Genomic DNA, 8668 nt, shown 5'->3' with positions numbered 1-8668 from the left:
CCGCCTCTGATTCCCCATATCTGATTCCCCGCCTCTGTTTCCCCGCCTCTGATTCCCTGCCCCTGTTTCCCCATATCTGATTCCCTGCCTCTGATTCCCCAACTTTGATTCCCAGCCTCTGATTCCCCAGCTCTGATTCCCCGCCTCTGATTCCCCGCATCTGATTCCCTGCATCTGATTCCAAGCCTCTGATTCCCTGCCTCTGATTCCCAACCTCTGATTCCCCACCTCTGATTCCCCATATCTGATTCCCAGCCTCTGTTTCCCCGCCTCTGATTCCCCGCCTCTGTTTCCCCATATCTGATTCCCGGCCTCTGATTCCCCGCATCTGATTCCCCGCCTCTGATTCCCTGCCTCTGATTCCTCATCTACGATTCCGCACATCTGATTCCCTGCCTCTGATTCCCCGCCTCTGATTCCCCGCCTCTGATTCCCTGCCTCTGATTCCCAACCTCTGATTCCCCACCTCTGATTCCCCGTGTTTGATTCCCCGCCTCTGTTTCCCCGCCTCTGATTCCACAGCTCTGATTCCCCGCCTCTGATTCCCCACATCCGATTCCCCATATCTGATTCCCCGCCTCTGTTTCCCCGCCCCTGATTCCCCGCCTCTGTTTCCCCATATCTAATTCCCCGCCTCTGATTCCCAACTATGATTCCCCGCCTCTTATTCCCCAGCTCTGATTCCCTGCCTCTGATTCCCCGCGTTCTATTCCCTGCCTCTGATTCCCCGCCTGTGATTCCCCATCTCTGATTCACCACCTCTGATTCCCCACCACTGATTCCCCATATCTAATACCCCGCCTCTGTTTGCCCGCCTCTGATTCCCCGCCTCTGTTTCCCCATATCTGATTCCCCGCCTCTGAATCCCCAACTCTGATTCCCTGCCTCTGATTCCCCAGCTTCATTCCCCGCCCTTGATTCCCCCCGTCTGATTCCCAGCCTCTGAATCCCCGTGTCTGATAACCTGCCTCTGATTCCCCGCCTCTGATTCCCCATCTCAGATTCACCGCCTCTGATTCCCCAACTCTGATTCCCCATCTCTGATTCCGCACATCCGATTCCCTGCCTCTGATTCCCCGACTCTGATTCCCCACCTCTGATTCCCCAGCTCTGATTCCCCGCCTCTGATTCCCCAACTCTGATTCCCCGCCTCTGATTCCCCAGCTCTGATTCCCCGCCTCTGATTCCGCGTGTTTGATCCCCTGCCTCTGATTCCCCAGCTCTGATTCCCCATCTCTGATTCACCGCCTTTGATTCGCCACCTCTGATTCCCCATATCTGATTCCTCGCCACTGTTTCCCCGCCTCTGATTCCCCGCCTCTGATTCCCCATATCTCATTCCCCGCCTCTGATTCCCCATCTCTGATTCCCGGACTCTGATTCCCCACCTCTGATTCCCGACCTCTTATTCCCGGCATCTGATTCCGGCCTCTGATTCCCGGCCTCTGATTCCCTGCCTCTGATTCCCCGCCTCTGATTCCCCGCCTCTGATTCCCTGCCTCTGATTCCCAACCTCTGATTCCCCACCTCTGATTCCCCGTGTTTGATTCCCCGCCTCAGTTTCCCCGCCTCTGATTCCCCGCCTCTGATTCCCCAACTCTAATTCCCCGCCTCTGATTCCCCATATCTGATTCCCTGCCTCTGTTTCCCCGCCTCTGATTCCCCGCCCCTGTTTCCCCATATCTGATTCCCTGCCTCTGATTCCCCAACTTTGATTCCCAGCCTCTGATTCCCCAGCTCTGATTCCCCGCCTCTGATTCCCCGTGTTTGATCCCCTGCCTCTGATTCCCCAGCTCTGATTCCCCATCTCTGATTCACCGCCTTTGATTCGCCACCTCTGATTCCCCATATCTGATTCCTCGCCACTGTTTCCCCGCCTCTGATTCCCCGCCTCTGATTCCCCATATCTCATTCCCCGCCTCTGATTCCCCATCTCTGATTCCCGGACTCTGATTCCCCTCCTCTGATTCCCGACCTCTTATTCCCGGCATCTGATTCCGGCCTCTGATTCCCGGCCCCTGATTCCCTGCTTCTGATTCTGATTCCCTGCCTCTGATTCCCCATTTCTGATTCCGCACATCTAATTCCCTGCCTCTTATTCCCCACCTCTGATTCCCCATATCTGAATCCCCGCCTCTGTTTCCCCGTCTCTGATTCCCCGCCTCTGTTTCCCCATATCTAAGTCCCCGCCTCTGATTCCCCAACTTTGATTCCCCACCTCTGATTCCCCAGCTCTGATTCCCCGCCTCTGATTCCCCACATCTGATTCCCCATACCTGATTCCCAGCCTCTGTTTCCCCGCCTCTGATACCCCGCTTCTGTTTCCCCATATCTGATTCACGGCCTCTGATTCCCCGCCTCTGATTCCCCGCCTCTGATTCCGTGCCTCTGATTCCCCATCTCCGATTCCGCACATCTAATTCCCTGCCTCTTATTCCCCACCTCTGATTCCCCATATCTGAATCCCCGCCTCTGTTTCCCCGTCTCTGATTCCCCGCCTCTGTTTCCCCATATCTAAGTCCCCGCCTCTGATTCCCCAACTTTGATTCCCCACCTCTGATTCCCCAGCTCTGATTCCCCGCCTCTGATTCCCCACATCTGATTCCCCATACCTGATTCCCAGCCTCTGTTTCCCCGCCTCTGATTCCCCGCTTCTGTTTCCCCATATCTGATTCCCGGCCTCTGATTCCCCGCCTCTGATTCCCCGCCTCTGATTCCCTGCCTCTGATTCCCCATCTCTGATTCACCGCCTTTGATTCGCCACCTCTGATTCCCCATATCTGATTCCCCACCTCTGTTTCCCAGCCTCTGATTCCCCGCCTCTGATTCTCCATATCTCATTCCCCGCCTCTGACTCCCCATCTCTGATTCCCGGACTCTGATTCCCCACCTCTGATTCCCGGCCTCTTATTCCCAGCATCTGATTCCAGGCCTCTGATTCCCGGCCTCTGGCTCCCCGCTTCTGATTCTGATTCCCTGCCTCTGATTCCCCACGTCTGATTCCCCATATCTGATTCCCCGCCTCTGTTTCCACGCCTCTGATTCCCCGCCTCTGTTTCCCCATATCTAATTCCCCACCTCTGATGCCCCAACTCTGATTCCCCGCCTCTGATTCCACAGCTCTGATTCCCCGCCTCTGATTCCCCGCATCCGATTCCCCATATCTGATTCCCCGCCTCTGTTTCCCAGCCCCTGATTCCCCGCCTCTGTTTCCCCATATCTGATTATCCGCCTCTGATTCCCAACTATGATTCCCCGCCTCTGAATCCCCGCGTCTGATTCCCTGCCTCTGCTTCCCCGCCTCTGATTCCCCAACTCTGATTCCCCGCCTCTGATTCCCCAGCTCTGATTCCCCGCCTCTGATTCCCCGTGTTTGATTCCCTGCCTCTGATTCCCGGCCTCTGATTCCGCATCTCTGATTCACCGCCTTTGATTCGCCACCTCTGATTCCCCATATCTGATTCCCCGCATCTGTTTCCCCGCCTCTGATTCCCCGCCTCTGATTCCCCATATCTCATTCCCCGCCTCTGAATCCCCATCTCTGATTCCCGGACTCTGATTCCCCACCTCTTATTCCCGGCCTCTTATTCCCGGCATCTGATTCCGGCCTCTGATTCCCGGCCTCTGATTCCCTGCTTCTGATTCTGATTCCCTGCCTCTGATTCCCCATCTCTGATTCCGCACATCTGATTCCCTGCCTCTGATTCCCCACCTCTGATTCCCCATATCTGATTCCCCGCCTCTGTTTCCCCGCCTCTGATTTCCCGCCTCTGTTTCCCAATATCTAAGTCCCCGCCTCTGATTCCCCAACTCTGATTCCCCACCTCTGATTCCCCAGCTCTGATTCCCCGCCTCTGATTCCCCGCATCTGATTCCCTGCATCTGATTCCAAGCCTCTGATTCGCTGCCTCTGATTCCCAACCTCTGATTCCCCACCTCTGATTCCCCATATCTGATTCCCCGCCTCTGTTACCCCGCCTCTGATTCCCCACCTCTGTTTCCCCATATCTGATTCCCGGCCTCTTATTCCCCGCCTCTGATTCCCCACCTCTGATTCCCTACATCTGATTCCCCATCTCCGATTCCGCACATCTGATTCCCTGCCTCTGATTCCCCGCCTCTGATTCCCCTCCTCTGATTCCCCAACTCTAATTCCCCGCCTCTGATTCCCCAGCTCTGATTCCCCGTGTTTGATTCCCTGCCTCTGATTCCCTGCCCTGATTCCCCATCTCTGTTACACCGCCTTTGATTCGCCACCTCTGATTCCCCATATCTGATTCCCCTCCTCTGTTTCGCCGCCTCTGATTCCCTGCCTCCGATTCCCAACCTCTGATTCCACACCTCTGATTCCCCATATCTGATTCCCCGCCTCTGTTTCCCCGCCTCTGATTCCCTGCCCTTGTTTCCCCATATCTGATTCCCTGCCTCTGATTCCCCAACTCTGATTCCCCGCCTCTGATTCCCCAGCTCTGATTCCCCGCCCCTGATTTCCCGTGTTTGATTCCCTGCCTCTGATTCCCCGCCTCTGATTCCCCATCTCTGATTCACTGCCTTTGATTCGCCACCTCTGATTCCACATATCTGATTCCCCACCTCTGTTTCCCCGCCTCTGATTCCCCGCCTCTGATTCTACATATCTCATTTTCCGCCTCTGAATCCCCATCTCTGATTCCCGGACTCTGATTCCCCACCTCTGATTCCCGGCCTCTTATTCCCAGCATCTGATTCCCGGCCTCTGATTCCCGGCCTCTGATTCCCCGCTTCTGATTCTGATTCGCTGCCTCTGATTCCCCATCTCTGATTCCGCACATCTGATTCCCTGCCTCTGATTCCCCACCTCTGATTCCCCATATCTGATTTCCCGCCTCTGTTTCCCCGCCTCTGATTCCCCGCCTCTGTTTCCCCATATCTAATTCCCAACCTCTGATGCCCCAACTCTGATTCCCTGCCTCTGATTCCCCGCGTTCTATTCCCTGCCTCTGATTCCCCGCCTGTGATTCCCCATCTCTGATTCACCACCTCTGATTCCCCACCTCTGATTCCCCATATCTAATTCCCCGCCTCTGTTTGCCCGCCTCTGATTCCCCGCCTCTGTTTCCCCATATCTGGTTCCCCGCCTCTGAATCCCCAACTCTGATTCCCTGCCTCTGATTCCCCAGCTCTGATTCCCCGCCTTTGATTCGCCCCGTCTGATTCCCAGCCTCTGAATCCCCGTGTCTGATTTCCTGCCTCTGATTCCCCGCCTCTGATTCCCCATCTCTGATTCACAGCCTCTGATTCCCCACCTCTGATTCCCCATCTCGGATTCCGCACATCTGATTCCCTGCCTCTGATTCCCTGACTCTGATCCCCACCTCTGATTCCCAAGCTCTGATTCCCCGCCTCTGATTTCCCAACTCTGATTCCCCGCCTCTGATTCCCCAGCTCTGATTCCCCGCCTCTGATTCCCCGTGTTTGATTCCCTGCCTCTGATTCCCCGCCTCTGATTCCCCATCTCTGATTCACCGCCTTTGATTCGCCACCTCTGATTCCCCATATCTGATTCCTCGCCTCTGTTTCCCCGCCTCTGATTCCCCGCCTCTGATTCCCCATATCTCATTCCCCGCCTCTGATTCCCCATCTCTGATTCCCGGACTCTGATTCCCCACCTCTGATTCCCAGCCTCTTATTCCCGGCATCTGATTCCGGCCTCTGATTCCCGGCCTCTGATTCCCTGCTTCTGATTCTGATTCCCTGCCTTTGATTCCCCATCTCTGATTCCGAACATCTGATTCCCTGCCTCTGATTCCCCATCTCTGATTCCCCATATCTAATTCCCCGCCTCTGTTTCCCCGCCTCTGATTCCCTGCCTCTGTTTCCCAATATCTAAGTCCCCGCCTCTGATTCCCCAACTCTGATTCCCCACCTCTGATTCCCCAGCTCTGATTCCCCGCCTCTGATTCCCTGCATCTGATTCCCTGCATCTGATTCCAAGCCTCTGATTCCCTGCCTCTGATTCCCAACCTCTGATTCCCCACCTCTGATTCCCCATAACTGATTCCCAGCCTCTGTTTCCCCGCCTCTGATTCCCCGCCTCTGTTTCCCCATATCTGATTCCCGGACTCTGACTCCCCGCCTCTGATTCCCTGCCTCTGATTCCCCATCTCCGATTCCGCACATCTGATTCCCTGCCTCTCATTCCCCGCCTCTGATTCCCTGCATCTGATTCCCTGCATCTGATTCCAAGCCTCTGATTCCCTGCCTCTGATTCCCAACCTCTGATTCCCCACCTCTGATTCCCCATATCTGATTCCCAGCATCTGTTTCCCCGCCTCTGATTCCCCGCCTCTGTTTCCCCATATCTGATTCCCGGCCTCTGGTTCCCCGCCTCTGATTCCCCGCCTCTGATTCCCTGCCTCTGATTCCCCATCTCCGATTCCGCACATCTGATTCCCTGCCTCTGATTCCCCGCCTCTGATTCCCCGCCTCTGATTCCCTGCCTCTGATTCCCAACCTCTGATTCCCCACCTCTGATTCCCCGTGTTTGATTCCCCGCCTCTGTTTCCCCGCCTCTGATTCCCCGCCTCTGATTCCCCTCCTCTGATTCCCCAACTCTAATTCCCCGCCTCTGATTCCCCATATCTGATTCCCCGCCTCTGTTTCCCCGCCTCTGATTCCCTGCCCCTGTTTCCCCATATCTGATTCCCTGCCTCTGATTCCCCAACTTTGATTCCCAGCCTCTGATTCCCCAGCTCTGATTCCCCGCCTCTGATTCCCCGCATCTGATTCCCTGCATCTGATTCCAAGCCTCTGATTCCCTGCCTCTGATTCCCAACCTCTGATTCCCCACCTCTGATTCCCCATATCTGATTCCCAGCCTCTGTTTCCCCGCCTCTGATTCCCCGCCTCTGTTTCCCCATATCTGATTCCCGGCCTCTGATTCCCCGCATCTGATTCCCCGCCTCTGATTCCCTGCCTCTGATTCCTCATCTACGATTCCGCACATCTGATTCCCTGCCTCTGATTCCCCGCCTCTGATTCCCCGCCTCTGATTCCCTGCCTCTGATTCCCAACCTCTGATTCCCCACCTCTGATTCCCCGTGTTTGATTCCCCGCCTCTGTTTCCCCGCCTCTGATTCCACAGCTCTGATTCCCCGCCTCTGATTCCCCACATCCGATTCCCCATATCTGATTCCCCGCCTCTGTTTCCCCGCCCCTGATTCCCCGCCTCTGTTTCCCCATATCTAATTCCCCGCCTCTGATTCCCAACTATGATTCCCCGCCTCTTATTCCCCAGCTCTGATTCCCTGCCTCTGATTCCCCGCGTTCTATTCCCTGCCTCTGATTCCCCGCCTGTGATTCCCCATCTCTGATTCACCACCTCTGATTCCCCACCACTGATTCCCCATATCTAATTCCCCGCCTCTGTTTGCCCGCCTCTGATTCCCCGCCTCTGTTTCCCCATATCTGATTCCCCGCCTCTGAATCCCCAACTCTGATTCCCTGCCTCTGATTCCCCAGCTTCATTCCCCGCCCTTGATTCCCCCCGTCTGATTCCCAGCCTCTGAATCCCCGTGTCTGATAACCTGCCTCTGATTCCCCGCCTCTGATTCCCCATCTCAGATTCACCGCCTCTGATTCCCCAACTCTGATTCCCCATCTCTGATTCCGCACATCCGATTCCCTGCCTCTGATTCCCCGACTCTGATTCCCCACCTCTGATTCCCCAGCTCTGATTCCCCGCCTCTGATTCCCCAACTCTGATTCCCCGCCTCTGATTCCCCAGCTCTGATTCCCCGCCTCTGATTCCGCGTGTTTGATCCCCTGCCTCTGATTCCCCAGCTCTGATTCCCCATCTCTGATTCACCGCCTTTGATTCGCCACCTCTGATTCCCCATATCTGATTCCTCGCCACTGTTTCCCCGCCTCTGATTCCCCGCCTCTGATTCCCCATATCTCATTCCCCGCCTCTGATTCCCCATCTCTGATTCCCGGACTCTGATTCCCCACCTCTGATTCCCGACCTCTTATTCCCGGCATCTGATTCCGGCCTCTGATTCCCGGCCTCTGATTCCCTGCCTCTGATTCCCCGCCTCTGATTCCCCGCCTCTGATTCCCTGCCTCTGATTCCCAACCTCTGATTCCCCACATCTGATTCCCCGTGTTTGATTCCCCGCCTCAGTTTCCCCGCCTCTGATTCCCCGCCTCTGATTCCCCAACTCTAATTCCCCGCCTCTGATTCCCCATATCTGATTCCCTGCCTCTGTTTCCCCGCCTCTGATTCCCCGCCCCTGTTTCCCCATATCTGATTCCCTGCCTCTGATTCCCCGCCTCTGATTCCCCATCTCTGATTCACAGCCTCTGATTCCCCACCTCTGATTCCCCATCTCGGATTCCGCACATCTGATTCCCTGCCTCTGATTCCCTGACTCTGATCCCCACCTCTGATTCCCAAGCTCTGATTCCCCGCCTCTGATTTCCCAACTCTGATTCCCCGCCTCTGATTCCCCAGCTCTGATTCCCCGCCTCTGATTCCCCGTGTTTGATTCCCTGCCTCTGATTCCCCGCCTCTGATTCCCCATCTCTGATTCACCGCCTTTGATTCGCCACCTCTGATTCCCCATATCTGATTCCTCGCCTCTGTTTCCCCGCCTCTGATTCCCCGCCTCTGATTCCCCATATCTCATTC

This window comes from Narcine bancroftii, unplaced genomic scaffold, assembly GCF_036971445.1.
Source record: "Narcine bancroftii isolate sNarBan1 unplaced genomic scaffold, sNarBan1.hap1 Scaffold_158, whole genome shotgun sequence".
Lineage (NCBI taxonomy): Eukaryota > Metazoa > Chordata > Chondrichthyes > Torpediniformes > Narcinidae > Narcine > Narcine bancroftii.
The sequence above is the reverse complement of the archived record's forward strand: the minus strand, read 5'-3'. Positions refer to the sequence as shown.